Genomic DNA, 20,731 nt, shown 5'->3' with positions numbered 1-20,731 from the left:
CTTAAAAAAAAAAATCCAACCCAGAATTTCATATCTGGTCAAATTAAGCTTCAGAAGCAAAGGAGAAATAAGTTCCTTTTCATACAAGCGAATGCTGAGGTTATTCATTACCACCAGGTTTGCCTTGCAAGCTCCTGAAGGAAGCACTAAATATGGAAAGGAGAGACCATTATCAGCCACTATAAAAACACACTGAAGTACACAGATCAGTTATACTATAAAGCAACCACACAAAAAACCCTGCATAATAATCAGCTAACATTATGATGACAGGATCAAATCCACACATATCAATACTAGCCTTGAACATAAATGTACTAAATGCCTCGATTAAAAGGCACAGAGTGGCAAACTGGATAAAGATCCAAGACCCAACTCTATGCTGTCTTCAAGAGACTCATCTCACACATAATGGCAACCATAGGTTCAAAGTCAAGAGTTGGAGATGAATCTACCAAGCAAATGGAGAACAGAAAAAAGCAGGGTTTGCTATTCTAATTTCAGAAAGAAAAAGAAAAAAAACAGACTTTAAACCAACAAAGATTTAAAAAAGACAAAAAAAGGGCATTACATAATGGTAAAAAGCTCAATTTAACAAGAAGATCTAATTGTCCTAAATATATAGGCACCCAACACAAGAGCACTCACATTCATAAAGCAAGTTTGTAGAGAACTTCAAAGAGACATAGACTTGGATGGGTCCAAGATGGCCTATTAGAAGAAGCTGTGGTCCGCAGCTCTCACAGAGAGGAATGAAAATGGCAAGTGAATTATACATCTTCAACTGAGGTATCCAGATTCTTGCATTGGGACTGAAGAGGTGGATGACTCAACCCATGGAGAGTGAGGAAAAGCAGGGTGGAGCAACGGCTGACCTGGGAGTGGCAGAGAGCCAGGGGAGCCCACACCTCCAGCCAAGGGAGGTGCTAAGTGATTGTGCAGCCTCACCTAGGAAACTACACTTTTCCCATGGATCTTTGCCACCCATGGATCAGGAAATCCTCTCATGAGCCCACACCACCAGGGCCTTAGGTCCAAAGCATAGAGCTGTGTGGTGTCTTGGCAGAGCAGCTCAGACATGCACAGAAACCCAGGAATTTTGCATACTCTGGCCCTGGGAATTCCAGCAAGGTGGGAAATCTGTCCATGCATTCCCCTAGGAAGGGGGTTGAATCCAGGGGACCAAGTGGCATCATTCTGCAAGTCCCACTCCCATGGCACCTCTAAAGTTAAGATTCACTGGCCAGGAATTTTAGTCAGCCAGTGGCAGCAGGCTAGAGACTGCCTGAGATGCACTGAATTCCTAGGGGGTGGGTGACTGCCATCTCTGTGGTTTAAGTCAGCCATTCTAGCCTGCTAGCTCCAGGGAGTCCAGGTGGTCCATACCAGGAGGCATTTCTCACAATGCAGAATGACTGTTGTGCCAAATTGTGGCAAGATTGCTTGTTTAAGTGGGAACCTGATCCATCCCTCCTCACTGGACAGGGCCTTTCTGTGGGAATTTCAGCAACTCCAGCTAGGGTTATATGAACAGAACTGTGATCTCTTCCTGGGATTGAGCCCCCCAGGTGGAGGGGCGGCCACTGTCTCTGTGGTTCAGCTGACTTAGCCTTACCAGCCTGCTGGCTCTGGAGAGTCTAGGCAGTCTGGACAAGAGGGGTTCCCCCAAGTACAGCACACCTGCTCTGCCAAGGAGCAGCCAGAAGGCTTCTTTAAGGTGTCCCTGATTCTGTTCTTCCCAACAGGCATCTCCAGACACCTACAGGAGCATTCGAGCTGGCATCAGGTCAGTGCCCCCCTGGGACAAAGCTCCCAGAGGAAGGAACAGGCTGCTATATTTGCTGTTTTACAGTCTTCATTGGTGATACCTCCAGGTGTGGGAGGTACCAAGGCAACTGAGGTCTGGAGTGGATCCCCAGCAAACTGCAGCAACCCTGTGAAAGAGTGAATTGACTGTTAAAAGAAAAAAAAAAAAAAAAGCAACAACAACAACAACATCAACAAAAAAAGACCACACACACACACAAAAAAAACCATCCAAACGTCAGCAGTCTCAAAGATTGAAGGTAGGTAAGCCCACAAAGATGAGAAAGAATCAATGCAAAAACACTGGAAACTCAAAAAGCCAGAGTGCCTTTTCTCCAAATGAACACAATATGTTTCCAGCAAAGACACAGAACTGGGCTGAGGTTGAGGTAGCTGAATTGACAGAAGTAGGTTTCAGAAGGTGGGTAACATCAAACTTCACTGGGCTGAAGCAGCATATTTAAACCCATTGCAAAGGAGCTAAGAATCATAATAAAACAATACAGGAGCTGATAACCAGAATAGCCAGTTTAGAGAGGAATATAACTGACCTGATGGAACTGAAAAACAAAATGTGAGAACTTCACAATGTAATTACAAGTATCAATGGCAGAATAGACCAAGCAGAGGCAAGAATCTCAGAGCTTGAAGGCTATCTTTCTGAAATAAGACACACAGACAAGAATAGAGAAAAAAGAATGAAAAGAAACAAACAAACAAAACCTCCAAGAAACATGGGACTATGAAAAAAGACTGAACCTATGACTGATTTGGGGTACATGAAAGAGATGAGGAGATTGGAACCAAGTTGGAAAACATACTTCAAGATATCATCCAGGAGAACTTCCCCAACCTAGCAATACAGGCCAACATTCAAATTCAGAAAATCCAGAGAACCCCAGTATCATATCCCATGAGAAGATCAAGCCCAACACACATAATCATCACAGTTTCCAAGGTTGAAATGAAAGAAAAAAAATGTTAAGGGCAGCCAGAGAGAAAGGCCAAGTCGCCTATAAAGTGAAACCCATCAGACTAACATGGGACCTCTCAGTAGAAACCCTACAAGCCAGAAGAGACTGGGGACCAATGTACAACATTCTTGAAGAAAAGAATTTCCAACCCAGAATTTCACATCTGGCAAAACTAAACTTCATAAGTATAGGAGAAATAAAATCCTTTTCAGACAAGCAAATGCTGAGGGAATACGTCACCACCAGTTCTGTCCTGCAAGAGCTCCTGAAGGAAGCACTAAATAAGGAAAGGAGAAACCATTACCAGCCACCACAAAAACTCACTGAAGTACACAGATCAGTGACACTATGAATCAACCACATTAACAAGTCTGCAAAATAACCAGCTGGCATCATGATAACAGGATCAAATTCACATATAACAACATTAATCTTAAATGTAAATGGCCTAAATGTCCCCAATTTAAAAACACAGAATGGCAAGCTGGATAAAGAGTCAAGCTCCATTGGTATGCTGTCTTCAAGAGACCCATCTCAGGTGTGCAAAAATATACATAGATTCAAAATAAAGTGGTGGAGGAAAATTTACCACACAAATGGAAAACAGAAAAAAGCAGGAGTTGAAATCCTAATTTCTGACAAAAAAGACATTAAACAAACAAAAATCAAAAAAGACAAATAAAGGCATTACATAATGGTAAAGGATTCAATTCAACAAGAAGAGCTAAGTATCCTAAATATATATGCACCCAATACAGGAGCACCCACATTCATAAAGCAAGTTCTTAAAGACCTACAAAGAGATTTAGACTCCCACATGATAATAGTGTAGACAAAGATATTCAGGACCTGAACTCAGCTCTGGATCAAGTAAACCATACATATCTATGGAACTCTCTACCCAAAACCAGCAGAATATACATTTTTCTCATTGCCACATGGCACTTATGCTAAAATTGATCACATAGTAGGAAGTAAAACACTCCTAAGCAGATGAAAGAGAAATGAAATCATAACATACAGTCTCTGAGACTACAGTGCAATCAAATTAGAACTTAAGATTAATAAACTCACTAAAAACTACACAACTACATAGAGATTGAACACCTGCTCCTGAATGACTCCTGGGTAAATAATGAAATTTAGGCAGATATCAAGAAGTTCTTTGAAACCAATGACAACAAAGCAACAATGTACTGGAATCTCTGGGATGCAGCTAAAGCAGTTTTAAGAAGGAAATTTATATCACCAAAGACCCACATCAAAAAGCTAGAAAGAATCTCAAATCAACAACCTAATATCACAACAAAAAGAATGAGAAAACCAAGGGCAAACAGACCCCAAAGCTACCAGAAGACAAGAAGTAAGCAAGATCAGACATTAACTGAAGCAAATAGAGACACAAAATCCCCTTTTAAAAAAAATCAACAAATCCAGGAGATGGTTTTTTGAGAGAATTAATAAAAGAGATAGACCACTAGCTAGACTACTAAAGAATAACAGAGAGAAGAATCAAACAGACAGAATCAAAAATGATAAGGAGGACATCACCACTGACCCCATAGAAATACAAGCAATCATTAGAGAATACTATAAATACCTCTATGGACATAAACTAGAAAATCCAGAAGATATAGATAAGTTTCTGGACAAAGACACCTCTCAAGACTAAACCAGGAAGAAATTGAATCCCTGAATAGACCAATAACAAGTTCAGAAGTTGAGACAGTAATAAGTAGCCTACCAACCAAAAAAAAAACCCCAGGACCAGATGGATTCACAGCTGAATTCTACCAGAGGTACAAAGAAGAGCTGGTACCACTTCTACTGACACTATTCCAAAGAGTTGAAAAGGAAAGACACTTCCCTTTTTATGATTTTATGAGGCCAGCATCATCCTCATACCAGAGATACAACAGAGATACAACAAAAAAAAGAAAACCTCAGGCCAATATCCCTGATGAACAGTGATGCAAAAATTCTCAATAAAATATTGGCAAACTGAATACAGCAGCGCATCAAAAAGCTTACCACAATCAAGTTGGTGCCATCCCAAGGATGCAAGGTTGGTTCAACATACACAAATCAATAAATGTAATTCATCACATAAAGAGACCTAAACATGAAAACCACATGATCAATAGATGCAGAAAAGGCCTTTGACAAAATTTAACATCCCTTTATGTTTAAAAACTCTCAATAAACTAAGTATTGAAGGAACATACCTAAAATAATAACAGCCATATATAACAAACCTGCAACCAATATCATACTATATGGGCAAAAGCTGGAAGCATTCCCCTTGAAAACCAGCACAAGACAAGGATGTCCTCTCTCAACACTCCTATTCAACATAATATTGGAAGTTCTGGCCAAGGCAATCATGCAAGAAAAAAAATAGAGTATTCACATAGGAAGAGAGGAAGTTAAATTATCTGTGTTTGCAGATGATGTGATCCTGTATCTAGAAAACCCCACTGTCTCAGCCCAAAAGCTTCTTTGCCTGATAAGCAACTTCAGCAAAGCCTCAGGATACAAAATCAATGTGCATAAATTGCTAGCATTTCTATATACCAACAACAGATAAACAGACGGCCAAATCATGTATGAACTCCCATTCACAATTGCTACAAAGAAAATAAAATACCTAGTAATACAGCTAACAAAGGAAGTAAAGGATGTCTTCAAAGAGAACTGCAAACCACTGCTCAAGGAAATAAGAGAGGACACTAATGAATGGAAAAAACATTCCATACTCATGGATAGGAAGAATCAATATTGTGAAAATGGTCACATTGCCCAAAGTAATATATATATTCAATGCTATTCCCACTAAACTACCATTGGCATTCTTCACAGAGTTAGAAAAAACTATTTTCAAATTGATATGGTACCAAAAAAGTGCCCATATAGCCAAGACAATCCTAAACAAAAATAAAACAAAGCTGGAGGCGTCACACTACTTCAACTTCAAACTATACTACAAGGCTACAGCAACCAAAACAGCATGGTACTGGTACAAAAACAGACAAATAGACCAATTGAACATAATAAAGAACTCAGAAATAAGACGGCACACCTACAACCATCTGATCTTTGACAAACCTAACAAAAGCAATGGGGAAGAGTCTTTATTTAGCCTGTAATCCCAGCACTTTGGGAGGCCAAGGTGGGTGGATAACTTGAGGTCAAGAGTTTGAGACCAGCTTGGCCAACATGGTGAAATCCCATCTCTACTAAAAGTACAAAAAAAAACAGAAAACAAAAATGCTGTGTGCGGTGGCAGGCACCTGTAATCCCAACTACTCAGGAGACTGAGGCAGGAGAATTGCTTGAACCTGAGAGGTGGAAGTTGCAGTGAACCGAGATTGCACCACTGCACTCAGACTGGGTGACAGACTGAGATTTTGTCTCAAAAACAAGAAGGAAAAAAAAACAAGATTCCCTATTTAATAAATGCTGCTGGGAGAACTGGCTAGTCATATGCAGAAAATTGAAACTGGACCTCTTCCTTACACCTTATAAAAAAATTAACTCAAGATAGATTCAAGACTTAAATGTAAAACCCAAAACTATAAAAACCCTAGAAGAAAATCTAGGCAATACCATTCATGACATAGGCATGGGCAAAGATTCCATGATGAAAATGCCAAAAGCAATTGCAACAAAAACAATTGCAACAAAATAAATTGACAAATGGAATATAATTAAACTAAAGAGCTTCTGCACAGCAAAAGAAACTATCATCAGAGTGAACACACAACCTACAGAAAGGGAGACAAATTTTGCAATCTATCCATCTGACAAGCATCTAATATCCAGAGTCTACAAGGAACTTAAACATATTTACAATAAAAAAATAACCTCTTTAAAAAGTGGGCAAAGGACATGAAAAGACACTTCTCAAAAGAAAACATTCATGCCACCAACAAACATGAAAAAAAGTTCAGCATCACTGATCATTAGAGAAATGCAAAACAAAACCACAATGAGATAGCATCTCACACCAGTCAGAATAGTGATTATTAAAAAGTCAGGAAACAACACACGCTGGCAAGGTTGCAGAGAAAAGGAACGCTTTTATATTGTTGTTGGGAGTGTAAATTAGTTCAACCATTGTGGAAGACAGTATGGCAATTCCTCAAAGACCTAGAAGCAGAATACCATTTCTTCTACCCAGCAATCCCATTATTGGGTATATACCCAAAGGTATATAAATCATTCTATCATAAACACTCATGCACGTGTATTTTCATTGCAGCACTATTCACAGTAGCAAAGAAAACGAATCAACCTAAATGTTCATCAAATGACTGCATAAGGAAAATGTGGTACATATACACAGTAGAATACTATGCAGACATAAAAGGAATGAGATCATGCTCTTTACAGGAACATGAATGGAGTGGGAGGCCACTATCTTTGGCATACTAACGCAGGAACAGAAAACAAAATACCGCATGTTCTCACTTATAAGTGGGAGCTAAATGATGAGAACACATGGACGCTTACAGGGGAACAACAGACAATGAGATTTATCAGAAGGTGGAAGCTAGGAGAAGGAAGAGGATCAGAAAAAGTAATTAACGGATACTAGGCCAAATACCTGGGTGACGAAATAATCTGTACAACAAACCCCCGTGACACAAGTTTACCTATATAACAAACCAGCAGATGTACTCCTGAACTTAAAATAAAAGTAAAAAAAAAGAACAATTTCAATGAGGAAATATAAGGCAACTGACATATTGAAAACCATTTGATTTCACTAATAATATACATTAAAATTAAAACAGTAACATAACATTTATTAATTAAGCAATTTTTAACAACAATAAAAAACATGATTGCTAACACTGACAAACATCCAGTAAACAAGGAACCCTCAGACATTTCTGGTGGGAGTACTGATTACAATTTGTCACAGATACCAAGAGACCTAAAAATATTAATATCCTCTGACCCATCTATTTTCATTTTGGTGAATCTATACTAAGAAATAATTCTAAGTGCCAGTGATATATTTTGTCAGTATTCATTGTGCCAAGCCTTTCCTTAATTAAATACCAATCTTTATAGAGGATCTCTTGTCTGTACCTTTTACTTCTTCACTGATTCCTATTCCCTTCTCTCAAGCCCCCAGTGTCTTTCATTTCTTATTCCTTTGCTGTCCCTCTAGGCCTTTCCTAAGGCATAAGCTATGCACTAGGGGAAGTGTTAGACTGAAAGAGAACAGAACTTGCTAGTTTCTCTGAAAGTATGCCCAATGAGCTAAACCCACATCAGCTTCTCTGGCTACTCACTTCAAAGTCCTACTACTGCTGGGCCTTGCCAGACTCATACATTTTATATAGAATAAAAGGAATAATTGATGTAAAATTGGAGGATATAAAAATCATTTCCAAGAAGCTGGAATAAAGCAGGCCGAGGGGCGATCAGTTACCTTAAAAAGTCCCTCAACAAAATTTCACTCTGAGCATTAAAACCACCTCTACTGGTATTTTCATTAATTGTCTTATCTTTTTGTGTAGATCATAATTTCCAAAATTATCTCCTTGATTGAATGTATGTGCACTGCTTTTTGTTTGCCTCCACAAAAATTGAGAAGATTCAAAAGCAGGATGCAAACTGAGCATTGGCCTTTTGATTTTAACAAGAAGAACAAGGGACAGTGCTTTGTAGCAATTCAAGGAAAAAATTAAAAATTTACTTTTATAGCCAGAAACCTAAGATTCACTATGTGGTTGTGTCGGTAGAAGTAAGATGATACTGGGAATGTTTGGCACATATCTATATAGACCCACATCTAACATTGCAAGGTGCAAGGAAAGAGTACAATTAGCAGTCCCAGCTCACAAGGCAACCACTTCCTGATCTCATCCCTACTCATTATCACATAGGGAGGGACCTCACAAGCATACCTGGGACACACAGTGCAGACACCCAAGTTCCATCCACACACCCCTGAAACAATTGTCCGTTGTCCTCAGTCTTAGAGAGAGGTGGTGGAAAAGACACACGAAATCACTGGAGGTTGTTTTGGGGCCAATTGTTAGGAAATGTCCAGGTCTTGAGTACCTACAGTATAGTCTCCCAGAGGAGAGTGGTTTCTAAGTGGGCATTCTCCCTTGGTTCCCAAGGGACTCCTCTCCCCAGGGGAGTGGAACAACCAGAGAAGGACAAAAGAAGCCTCTACTAAAGCACTGGACCCAGGAGAAAGACCCCAATTCTCTAGGTCTAAGGTGGTCCTAGGTCTATTGTACTTTTATTCATTGTGAATATGGAAGAAAAAGAAATGAAATATCCTGACGCCTGTCATGGTTACCCATAGTTATTATATTTTTCTCTTTCCTTCATTCTGACAGTAATGACAGTATAATTGGTAAGTTATACAATATGGTAATCAGTTTCCTGATTGCAGTTTGTTGAGGGTTTTGTTGAGTTTTCTCACATATAAAAATAAGATTATTATCATTCTGCCTGTAAACGGCAGGCCAAGCTAATGACAGAGAGAAGTAATCATTGTCCACAGCCCATGTACCAGAAACACATAAGAAGGAAGTGAGACAGGGAAGGGGGACATCCTCAACATCATCAGTTTGTTATAAATAAGCCTCTATACTGGGGAAATTATTGTTCAGTGGACAGCAAGACCACAGGTTTTTCTGTACTCTGATGACCCCATATGCTCTACAGTATGGCCAGTGAATGCATGGACACATCCAGAAAATACAGTGAGAAAGATTAAATACATGCCCCTCTAATATAGAGGTGTATTCCATTACCCCCAATAAATGTGCTAAATTGCCGAACTGGGAGATTGCCAGTTCCCAGATAGCTTGGATGCATATGATGTTCCTTTGGCCACAAATTTCTCCTGCCTCTGTTACAGTTTTCTCCTCCAAGCTGAGCTGTGACATGATATAGATTTCAATAAGCATAGTTCTTTTACTGTGTGTTGATGAGTCACTGGCACACAGGAAACAAATGGTGGTTGGAGAGAATCAACGAGTCAGACAATCTTTCTCTGATAACTGGCCTCTTATTTTATTTCTTAGTAATAATCCATAATGCCAAGCTATTTATTTAATGTTACCAGCCATGACCACTCTATCCTTGAACTTAATTTTATATTTCATGTTGCTCTGGAGACAAAGTCCTCTCTGATGACCAGCCCAAGCTTCCTTGCCTTTAATCCATCATGCAGCATTGCACTTAAAAGTTCAAGCCTGGAGCTGGATTTCCAAGTACCGTTCTGTTTTCTCACTCGGAGAATGCAGTTATGGCTGGACTTGCACAGCGGTCACCCAGTTGCTGCAGGGGCTTGTGAAATGTAATCAGGGAGCAATGTTGTGTGTCGGCACTGTGAGGTCCCCGGAGCCAGGTGCTACATGAATACAAGGTATTCAAATATTTTTTCCTGCAGGGTGGATGGTGCTTTGATACATCTTCATTGCATTGTATTGTGACAGGCCTCGGCAAAAAAATCATAAGACAATCAGCAGTGGGGTTTATCTTGCTGTGTAAACCTCAGTAAGAGGCAGACACACCTGGACTGCAAGCCAAAACGGCTTCCACAGAAGCCTTGGTTATCTCCCTTTTTTATTAATTTCCTTTCTTCACAATTGAAAATATGCAGCCCCAACTGCCTCTCTTAATTAAATAGATCCTGATATGCTTCAAATGAACAACAAACTCTGTCCTGTGTTTTTTCTCAATAAATCAATATTTAGGAAGAAAAAATTGACAGATCCTTCCGTAGATTAGATCTTATTAGTTCAAAAGATGATTCTTGATTATGTTCACTTTGAACACTGAGACATTCAGAGATCTTTGTAAGACTAGAATATGTAAAGCAAAAACATCTATGTGAACTAGCCAAGTATTTTGCACCTGCATAATAGCTAGATGATAGGAATCTATATACAACTCCAGCCAATATTGAATCCGTAATAACAGAAACACCATAATTCTATCTGCTATGAATGAAATTTCAGATGAGAGTGGCACACAGCAGAGTTATTTCTGTTTATTTATTCATCTTAAACCATGGAAATTTTTAAAGGGAAAAAACCTTGGATTGTTTATGTTTGTAGAAAACGTGGTAGGCTAGGCTTTTCGTGTATGTTAGCTAGTAGCAACAGAAACTGCTTCGAAGCCCATCTCTGTGTTCATCAATTACTCACCTTGGTGAAGAAAGCTGGGGTAAATGAATGCTTTACCTAGCATTTTGTTCTCACTCAATATAGAGATCACATTAGCATCAGAGCCAATAGGACCAGAACTGCAATCTCTCAGACTGAGGGAGGGAGAAGAAAGGGATCTACAGACAGATCGACATTGCACGACTCCTACACTATTTTTGCCTCTCACATATCTGGGCGCACATGCACACTTTTATACACAAGCCTATATTCCATCTGGAGACTAGAATGTAAGTAAAGTCTTATCTTTAGCCAGAACTTGGGGGAAAATTAATCATTCACTCATCTGATAGCAGAGTTATCAGCAACTCCAATTCAAAGGTAAATATGAATCCAGGGTTATCATGTAATATCCATAACAAGATCATCCATTTTCAAAAGAAGGTAGAAACACAAGCACTGACCTAGATAGATCTGCAGAGATGCATTTTGGTAACATGTCATGACATTTAGCAATAGTGAATAGGTGATTTTTATCCTTGGGGCTCTATAAGGTAACCCCCATAGAAATGTGTCTTTCCAAGAGTCTCCTTAATTTACAATGTTAGCTCCCACCAGATATCAAAGCTTTGAATTGAAACTCTGATTACCTACATCTTCTTTTAAATGAATGAAAGTTCATAATAAATGATTCCAATAGCAGATGCAACATGACTGAATAGCTGCATTTCCCAGAATGTTGTCCTGACTAAAAGTTCAATGTTCAGTCCTTAATCAGAAATCTGACCCACAGATAAATGTGTTAGCTTCTAACATGACCCTCTATTGATTAAATTTTGCCCAAAATCAGAGAATTAAATGGAAAGGAGAAAGAGAATAAAATTGGTTTTTCTTTGTTTTCAGTTGAAGTGTCTTATTTGCCGAGATTACTTTGAATAAGAATTTACATATTATAGTATGGACTATATCTGAAAGTTTTTATTTGTTGTCCAAATGGATTTTAGTTTTTGGATTGCCAATGGCTTACATTCATTCAATCAGTAATTGTTATGTGTTGTATAGTTTATTAGGTAATGATTACTAGGTACAATAACATAGGTAAAATAAAACTGATTATTTAACCATAGACAGTTTAAATCACTATATTTAGGAAATATATTTGTGTGCACATTAGATTCTAAGAAAGCTGTATATGCCAAGGATAGCTTGTGGGAGAAAAAGGTATAGATTCTGAGCCATTAAAGTAGAACCTGAAATAGTCTTTAGTTTTAAAGATGAGATAGTTGAACCATATAAAAAGACTGTGGCTTTTTCAGTCACATCATTAGTTGATAATGCATGCAGGACTAGGACTTGGTCTTTTAAAAAGTAGATTTGATGAGGGGTTTTTCTATGGAATGCACATTCAATAAATATTCTTTGAATCAATAAATGATGCACAATGCCTTTCAAATAAATCTTTGCCCTGCCATTAGGAAATTAAATTTTATTTTCCTAAAAAATAGGCAGAAATCACTACCTATACTAAAAATTAGATAGATCAGAGAGAGAGAGAGAGAGGGATGAGAGACAAGAAGAGAGAGAGATTCCCAATCCCTAAATTTGGTAATTATATTTATTATTTTCCTATTAGGGAAGAGGGAATATTTTTGCTATCTCTTTGAAAATTTTTGTGTTCAAAAGCAAATACTCCGAATAGAAATAATGTATGAGTAATGTCTAGCCAAATGTCTATGTAAAATGTTTCCAATTATCTAATCCAATTTTCCCCTTGACAATGAATTTCAAAGGAAAAATTATATGTAGATCTCCTTGCTTCCTTATGGGGATTCCAAAGGCCTCTAGTATTAGTCTGTTTGCATTGCTGTAAATGAATACCTGAGAGTGGGTAATTTATAAGGAAAAGAGGTTTATTTGGCTCATGGTTCTGCACACTGTACAGGAAGCATGACACTGGCAATGCTCCTGGCGAGGGTCTCAGGAAGCTTCCAATCATGGTGGAAGGCAAAGCAGGGAGCAGATGTATCAGAAGGTGAGTGCAGAAGTAAAAGAGAAAGGGAGGAGGTACCAGGCTCTTTTAAACAACCAGATACCATGTAAATTCATAGAGTGAGAACTTATCCACGAGGATAGCACCAAGCCATTCATGAGAGATTTGCCCCCATGACATAAACACCTTGCACCAGGCCCACCTCCAACATTAGAGGTCACATTTCAACATGAGATTTGAAGGGGACAGATATCCAAACCATATTACCTCTCTTCCCATAGTAATTCAGGGGGAAAAAAGTATACATCAAGGAAGGGAGATTAGGCATACACAACAGACCCAGGCTTTTCATACATTCAGATCAATTTCTAAGAACGCATGAGAATACAGACCATCTAGACTTTCCTTCCTTCCTTCCTTCTTTCTTTAATTACCTTCTTTTTTAAGCAGCAAATTAAAGTTTAAAAGGACATTGAAACTACAACCATTAATCCTAAAATCCACTACCCATTGCACCGATGGTATTCCTATCATTAGGAATGGCTAGTTGTTGCTGGATTACAAAGAAGTCAATTCCTATATTTAGAGTTTTGAAATTCACGTTAGAGTTAATAGCTGAATAAACAAAGATTTTCCATTAAAAGAGCCAAGATTTTAAAAGAATAAAAGATTAATTGAAATAACAGTTTTGATAAAAATAAAAATATTACTTTTATACTATATATATTAAGGCTAGAAAGAATGTCAGATTTTGTAGATGCCATTTTCCACCCTTAAAAGAAGATAAATTTCAACCAGGTGGGAGAAGGAAAGAGTAGGGAAGGGGATAGCAATAGAATGAGCTGCTGGTAGGAGTCTCTGCAAAAGAGACCTAGGATTGGGAGGTCTGAGAGCAGGAAAGAAATGTGTCATCAGGAGTGCCAGAGATCCTCCCAAAAGGGTGCACCTTTCCAGCACAGGACTTCAACTGTGAATAGAAATATTGGCAGGTCAGGTACAGAGAGGGTCTAACAGACCCATACCCTTAGACTCCACAGCCTAGAGGGATTAAGAAGCATATATGAAAATTTCCAGTGACTCCAAAATGGGAACACAAGTGGCCAAGGGAGAGAACCAGAAGCCTTGTTACAGCTGTGATTAGAGCACGCTATTGCAGTTGTGGCAGGACAAGAGCAGTAAGAATAAAAACTGATGAACAAAGACAAGCAGGGAGGGATGCATGGCTGTAGACAAGAGCAGAAGCTTGAGGGTAGAGCAGACCTGGACCTCAACTTGCCCTCAATGCCAGAATGGTGTTTAAGAGCCACCAAGGTAGATTCAGGCCTGAAGAGGAGAAGAAAGGACACTGTAACCTGGAATTCTCTGTATGTCAACTCTGAATCAACTGAAAACCATAGTGGGGGAATTAACACATAATTTAAGCTCAATTATAGAGAATAAAATTTACACCCTTGAGTTATCACCTGTCAAATTTATGCTGGCTACATCCAGAAAATAAATGTGGATCTACTTTGGTGTTAGTAGATTAGGGATCGCAGGGGCCCAAAAAGCTCAGCCTCATGTCTGTCTTCTACAGCAGTGTTTCTCAACCTAGATACTGTTGACATTTTAGATTACGTAATTCTTTGTATAGATGGTTGTGGCAGATTGTCTTGTGCATTGTAGGATATTTAGCAATATTCATGACCTCCACCCACCAGATGCCAGTGGCAAACACTGCCCCTCCTAACATTGTTTCCAGACATTATTAAATGTCCTCTGGGCATAAGGGAGTACAAAATTGCCCCTGGTTGAGAACCACTGGTCTAGAATATCCCCATGCAATCCTGAGAAAGAAATCACAGAACTTCAGAGGGCACAGTTCATAAATAACACATGTAGCCAATTTTTCATTCACAAATGTGAAAAAAAAACCAAGGTAAGTAACTTGACTTTATTCTGCCTCACTGTAAATAAAGAAAAGAACCATGATTATAACCTAGGTTTTCTAATACCAAATTCTGTGCTTAATCTACCTAGAATTTGAAATATCTTATAAAGTTAGAACAGAATCTGGCACATAGTAGCAACTGCTAATTATTTAATGATTGGATGAATGAATGATTGGTTTAGCCAATTGAGCAATGCATTTTGGGGGTTATTCAGGAAGAACAATGATCCAAGCCTCCCAGCTAGTGGCAAAGCAATTTCTAGCAGTCTACTATACCTTTCAGAGCAGATTCTAACACCCATCTGCATATCTAAGAATCCAAAGTCAATGCAGCAAAATATTGCTAGCCAATTTTCTACTTAATCCTGGCAGTCCTGCTGCATTTCAAGGCTTTGAGATGCTGAACCTGAACTGACATTTTACATTTCACAGGTCTCGTGGATAATGAAGTCGAAGCAGCTGCATAAACTACCTGTGTTAGATCTGGTCTCCATTCTGCAATAGAAACCTCCTCTAACACTTATTGTCTGAATTGCACACCTTAAACCTTGCTTAAATATGTCATGTACTGTTCATTAGTTTCCCCTATAAAATTGCTGGCCATCTAAAACTGATGAGAGTTTTTCCTACTTCTTTATGTTTTCCATTATGTCTACCTAGCACAGTGTTGGGTACAAAATAGCAGATGCCCAGATTTGAACTGCTGACCATAATGTTATGGAAATTTATTTGATTTCTTCAGAAACTAGAATTCCTAAGGGCCATAGTCTGTCTCCCATACATAGGCCAAAAGCTGTGATTCTACTTTCTGTCCTTATTTATTAGTGTGTAGTTGGATGGTACATTATCTGACATCAGAAGCCAGTGGCAACTTTCCAATCTGTGCTACTAATAGAGATAAATGTGTAGCAGAGGTGGCAAACTGGCTAAGCGCCTACCAAAGGCAGCCCGAGGGTAAGTTCTGTTTAGCCATTTATTAAAGGCAACATAGCTAGGTGCAGGTTGTACTCTGTCAATACAAGCAACTTGGCACCAAGCTCACATCACTAAATCATACTACCAGGATTTGAGTTTGTGACCCTTGGCACACAGCATCAGTAAATTAATATGAGTGATTAGCATGAGGACAACCAGAGCTCAGGAAGGTATGGAGTTAGCCAGATCCTACAGTTCCAGCCCTTGTGAGCCCTAGCCATTGTACTCTTCTTCAGAAGAAGCCCCTTCTTTTGGTGGTGTCTAGTCATTGCTGAAAATCTGAATGAGACTGAACATGTAAGTTAAATGTTTCTCCTGTCCTCTGGTCCAGCCAATCTTAGTACATTTGGGGCTTGGTCATGTGCAGCATAGGTATCCTATTTTTGATAGTTTAGAGGCAATAATACAGGAGGGAGGTATGCAGACTTAAGCTAGCCAATTGTAATCAAAATTAAATTTATTTAATAGAAAATGATCTCAGCAGTAACAACGTAAAGTAGTACTTAAGAGTGTGGGCTTTCAAAAGAGGATGCTTATGTTAAATATTGAATTCACCACTTAGCATTGCGAGCTCAGGCCAGTTCCTTAACTTCTCTGTGCCTCTACTCCTTTACATGAAAAATGGAAATACAGTAAGTTCCTATATAATGGCGTTGTATATTAAATTATTTAACACATGTATAGTTCTTGGACACATCTGACACAAATTAAGCTCTCCATAAATATTCACCATCATCGCTACCATCACCACAAAGTTATTGAAATGGGTCAGAACATGAAACGCTTACCTGTCAGCATTTTCAGGGACTCTTGAAACCATTTGGCAACCAAATAACTAAACACATAAGTTTAAGGTATAAATTCAGCTGAGTGTTAAACTCTTAAATATGAAGATAGTCACAGAGTTATTCAGCAATAAAAAATACTTAAAATGTTTTATTATTGAATGACATGAAAAGCCTTTATTCTTCCTAAGTTTCTTTGTTAACCCCAACTCAGCTCATGTCTTAAAGGTCTCCATAGACACATTTCACCATGACAAAATATCCGACAATAACCCCAGGCCTCATCCACTTTTGGTGCCCCACAGCTCCTCTGAAAGGCAGAAGACAGAATTTTTAAACGTATTTTTAGAAGAAAATCATGGATACCCAGGGACAAGACTATAGCCATTAAAAATTATTAAAATATGCATATTCTCAGCCCTCCTTTTTCTCTCCTATTAAAGAGCAAATCCTGGTTTTGCTTGTGTAGCTTCTCCTGCTCCTCTGCCCACTAAGCAGAGAAGCAAGGATGGTTCCTGGAATTCCTGTTGCAAAACTCTGCCAATAGTTAAGAGACAGAACTGAAAAATATTGGGGGAAAGAGGATTTGCGTTTGAAAAGATACATTCCTAATTACAACAAAAAATGACTGAATGACAACAGAACAGAAAAGGGGGCTGGTGTGGGAAGAAGAAAGGAAAATCTAGCAGCTCAGGTGTGCTGGGGTGTTGGCGACAGAATCCCACTGGGCAATGAGACTTCATAAGGAGAGGATTGGGGTGACAGCAGTATCTTTAGAATACGAAGATTGGGAAAAGTGTTGAATAATTTGCATGTGAATTAACCTCCCTCTTCCTGTCCCTCTTTTTAGAAGAGTACCTAAATTTGGCCTTCTTCCAAATGAATTTTTCTTTCAGACCATTTGTTTTTAATTCGACACCTAACAAATACCTAGGACATGCTTTCTTGTAGGGTTACACAAAATATCAAACATCAAAGAGTGATGGGGAAGGAGTAACATTTGACTTGTATAAATGTCCAGGAATACCTCTTCAATCAAATTTCAAAGAAGATGGCATTGTGGTTGACTTTTAAATTATAGAGGACCACTGTTTTAGAAATAGTTGCTGTCATTGCATTGAAGTTTCCAACATTGCACAGCAAGAACATGGACTCACTGGAGAAGGGCTGACATGGATTTACCCAAAACCTTGGGGAACAGCAAAGAATCCCCCATGCCTTGTGGTTTCATTTGTACTTTCATATGAAGCAATGGAAGCAGCAACTTAATTAGCAGATAAAGCTACTGCAGCTTCATGGGCTAGAGCTCAGCTGCTCTCTCCCTTCTCTGAAGTGCAATACAAATTAATTTGCCAAAACATCCAAGAGTCATCTCTGTACTAAATGGTGCATGATTAAAAAAACACACACACTGGCTATATCCGCCCTTGCCACATTCATTGCCATGATTTGCTAAACGTTTATGAGATTGCCACTATTTTGGGGTGACGACAGCTTGGTAAAAGCCAGGAGGACCCTGGAAATGCACTGTGCTGCTGCTCTGAAAGGCAGAGCTTCAGATTTATTTGTTGCTATTTTGAAGCAAAATATTTCAAAGCAATCTAAAAGCTTGGGAGAGCAGACTTCTCTAATGACCCTATCAATCCTCAACTCCACAGTTTGCCATGGTCTCAAGTGATTTAAAAAATAATAATAAAAGTGCAGAGAAGTAGTACCTAAATATCAGCAAATATATAAAAAAAAAAATCTGATTAGTAGGAAAAGAGACAGAGAGACTATGTAGAGGATTAGTCACAGTTTATAAAACATTGATGACTTTTGGCTACTGTGCTTTACTCCAAATGGGAGAAATTCATGCATAACCTATTGAGTAGGATGTCTTCAGAGTGAATAATACAGAGCTGAATAATACAGTTTCATTCGACTTTGAGACTCCTTTCATCTTACATAACTACCAGGCAAAGCATTGCGGCTCATATTCCTTGAATTGATTAAGTTGTTAAAGGAGGCTTGTCCAGGCCCTGTGTATTGCTCAGAAATTCTCAGGAGAAAGATTCACCACATCTCTGCCAGTCCCCAAAGGGATAAAGTCTGAACAGGAACAGACATTGCCCAAACACTTCCTCCTGATATAAACATCTCAGGCTCCTATTTTCGGGAGGACCAAAATACCCTTGTTTCTCTGCCGGCACGCTTGCCTGCTTTCTGAAAGGAAAAGCATTAGTTGGTTTTTACTCATGAGGCCATGGAAGTCTGCACTGTAATTAAATAGTACAATTTCAAAGTTGGCTCTGCCTCTAGCAAAACAGAAGCTATGTTAGTCAAAGGTCTTTATTTCCTTCCTTATAGATCATCAAATTATATATATTTTTAAATGCAAAGAAGAAAAACCCTTACAAGGCAGAATAACAACTATGTTGAAGAAAAGTCAATAAAGCAATTTGCTCTTCAAGGGACCAACAGAGGTAATTTCCACTTTGATCATTCATGTCTGCATCCTGGTTTGTACCTGATTTATATAATTTCTAAAGAAAAATCTCCACATTCAATTTTTTATTAAAACCTATTTTGTTGGTTGGGGACAGAGGCCTTTAATTACCTCCAAGAAGAACATTCTTATTGGATTCCAAAAACGAAGTCGCTCCTAAGCCCAGGGACAAAAAGAGTATGTAACGGTGTATTAATTCATAAGAATGACAAGGAACCCCTTGTAAATTGCTTGAACATTGAGTCAGTGAGTACATCAAAAGTCACAATGAAAACAACAGAGGCCAAAGTGCATGACTTTACAAAACGTTGTTCATCAAGTCCTGAAGACTTTCCTTGCCAATTAGGCAGCTCCACATTTACAAAATTTCGTATCAATTTAACATGCAGTTTGCAAAAGGCGAAATTGAGACCCACACAAAAAAACTTAGCTAAGATTATCCAATTTACCCCAATTTATCTGCTTAGTGGTGGAGTCAGCAGCATTGCCTCCTGACTCCCAGCCATTCATCCAGTCACCATGAGACTGCAGTAGAGAGCTCTCTTAAAAAGCACTGCACACTGAGGCTGTTGGCAAGATGCCAAAACATCAGGAGGATGTGGTCAAGTGTTTTAAAAATGAAATCAATCATCTGCATGTTTAAGTGGCATAATGCCAAATAACCAACTCACTAAATGCTTAAATGTTGAAAGCCTGGCCATCACCTAAGTCTTCATAGTTACTAAGGTAGCTTTAAATGAATTGCAATCACCTTGTATTAAATGATGCTCCTCTTGTCGTTTGGGGAATTCTTCCTTTTTACTAGTTCAAAAGAGTTTGTGCCTTCAAAAAGTGAAAAATTACTTCCTTTTTCATGATCACTAATAAGATTAAATTAATTACCAACATCTTACTGGTTGAAACTAGAAAAACACAATTACATACTTGAGGATTTCTTGAGGAAAGAGAAAACTGCTGACTTCAGTGCCATATTCTACATCAGTGATTGCCACTAAGTGACTCTATTATTCTGTATACATATACATAGTAAAAAGCATGTCTTTTATGTATGGCTGCAATCAAGATGTATGAGAGAGAGGAAGTTGGTGATCAGAGGACTGATGAGAAAGAGAAACCCTCAGAGGCTTCCTGAGGGGGCTGAGGGAGCTATAAAGGGGATCAGAATGGACCCTGGCAAGTAAAGGAAAGTCATCTGGGGAAAATGAGAAAGATGATGGTGATAATAAGCAAAAGGAAGGAAGCTCTCCTCTGCCTACAACCCACACCTGAGGTGGTGAATACCTACTGCCATCAGCAAATTAACCCTGGAGATTTGGAGAATCAAACTCAAGTATCAGGAAGACATGCCTTTGCTTGAGGGAAGTAGAATAGAAAAGCCCCCCCTTTTATTCAGCCTGCATACAGACTGGATAAATCCAGCAGAAGTTCTAGAATTTGGGAGAATATCTGAAGAAAAGCCTAGCCAGCGTAATTACTATTGCGTTATGTTCATTAAACTTAAGTCTGTGTTCAAAGTGCTTTTCAGATATTCCCAGGAGGGCTGGCAAAAAAGAGTGGGGAATGCTGAGATATCAATATTTATGAAGCTAATTATCTGGGGGAATCTGTGGAGGAATCCACTCACCCCAGTATGACACAC

Source organism: Macaca fascicularis, chromosome 6 (genome assembly GCF_037993035.2).
Source record: "Macaca fascicularis isolate 582-1 chromosome 6, T2T-MFA8v1.1".
Taxonomy (NCBI): domain Eukaryota; kingdom Metazoa; phylum Chordata; class Mammalia; order Primates; family Cercopithecidae; genus Macaca; species Macaca fascicularis.
This window is presented reverse-complemented; position numbering follows the sequence as displayed.